Consider the following 1,256-nt stretch of genomic DNA (forward strand, 5'->3'; position numbering starts at 1 on the left):
CCTGGGTGAAAACCAGGGTTTTCCTTACTGTTAGAAGTCTTTAAGAGCAGCAACCAAGACCTTTTGGACATCACTTAGGCCAAATGAATGTAAAATCAAACTAACTGAACGCTTTCTCAGATCTACTGATTGTAGTCTCCAGAGGACTCCTTAAGAATGTATGTAAAGGTTATTTAGGCAGAATCCAGACTTCTAGACATATGGGACTGACACGTTGAATAATAACAGTGATTTCATGAATACATCCATAGATATGCCAGGAACAGGGCAAATAAATACATATATGACTTGTTGATAAAACACTGCAAGAAGTCTGGTAGTCAGGATTCAGGATTCAGAGTCACCTTTTCCTCTCCACCACCATGTCTAGTTAAAGTTTAACAATGGTTGATCATTGAGACATATATTATGTCTATTTATTATCATTACATGAGTTAGGTTTGGGGAAATGCATATCAGGGCATATACAGCTCAAGGTTAATACAGCTCTCAGTTAATACAGGACCAATGACACAGATCTTGCCACAGACCTTCATCGGCTAGACATTGATTCCCATACCGGGAGTTGAACCCGGGCCACCTGGGTGAAAACCAGGAATCCTAACCGCTAGACCATATGGGACTGACCACATATTAATAACAGGGAAATGATTTCATGAATCAAGTCATAGGCTGGCTCGAACTAGGCCTTCTCTTGAACGTGAAGAAGCTTCTTAAAAAAGTTTTATCTTGAAGCTTTTGAGTGTTCTTTGGGTTTTTATCTGCTTTAACTATTACCGGACGGCAGGGGCACGGAGCAGAGCAGAGCGGCCGTTAGGGAGGAATCCTCCTCCGTGTTGAGCTCCATTTTGAACCTGTAAGCTCACTTTAAACTAGATGTGGGAAGTTGAAAGGTTGATCTTTTTCACCTGTGCTGTGGCTTAAAAACAGGTTCCACTGAAATTTGAACTCAGATTGCTGGATTCAAAGTCCAGAGTGCTAACCATTACACCATGGAACCTTTCAAAGTGTTGCTAGTGTTTGCTTGGCAGTTTCTTTCATAATATCCACATGTGTGATATTGAAGGCACACAAAAATCACAACAAATCAGAGAGCATTTAGGGGATTAGCTCAGTGGTAGAGCGCATGCTTTGCATGTATGAGACCCCGGGGTCAATCCCAGGCATCTCCAACAAATGTTGTCCTGACTGTAAGAGACCTCGAAGAGCTCTTATTCCGATATGAAATAATGCATCATGAATTAAAAAACAATAAA

At 41.1% G+C, this 1,256-nt stretch overlaps 2 non-coding genes across 2 annotated transcripts; both read right to left on the reverse strand.

Moving 5' to 3' along the window:
• Positions 1 to 550: 550 nt before the first annotated feature.
• trnae-uuc (transfer RNA glutamic acid (anticodon UUC)) lies at positions 551 to 622 on the reverse strand. Its single transcript has one exon. It is a non-coding gene; the product is annotated as a tRNA-Glu (tRNA).
• A 306-nt stretch (positions 623 to 928) lies between these two features.
• On the reverse strand, positions 929 to 1,000 carry trnaq-uug (transfer RNA glutamine (anticodon UUG)). The gene has a single exon. It is a non-coding gene; the product is annotated as a tRNA-Gln (tRNA).
• Between the last annotated feature and the right edge of the window lie 256 nt (positions 1,001 to 1,256).

Source organism: Etheostoma spectabile, unplaced genomic scaffold, assembly GCF_008692095.1.
Source record: "Etheostoma spectabile isolate EspeVRDwgs_2016 unplaced genomic scaffold, UIUC_Espe_1.0 scaffold00018491, whole genome shotgun sequence".
Lineage (NCBI taxonomy): Eukaryota > Metazoa > Chordata > Actinopteri > Perciformes > Percidae > Etheostoma > Etheostoma spectabile.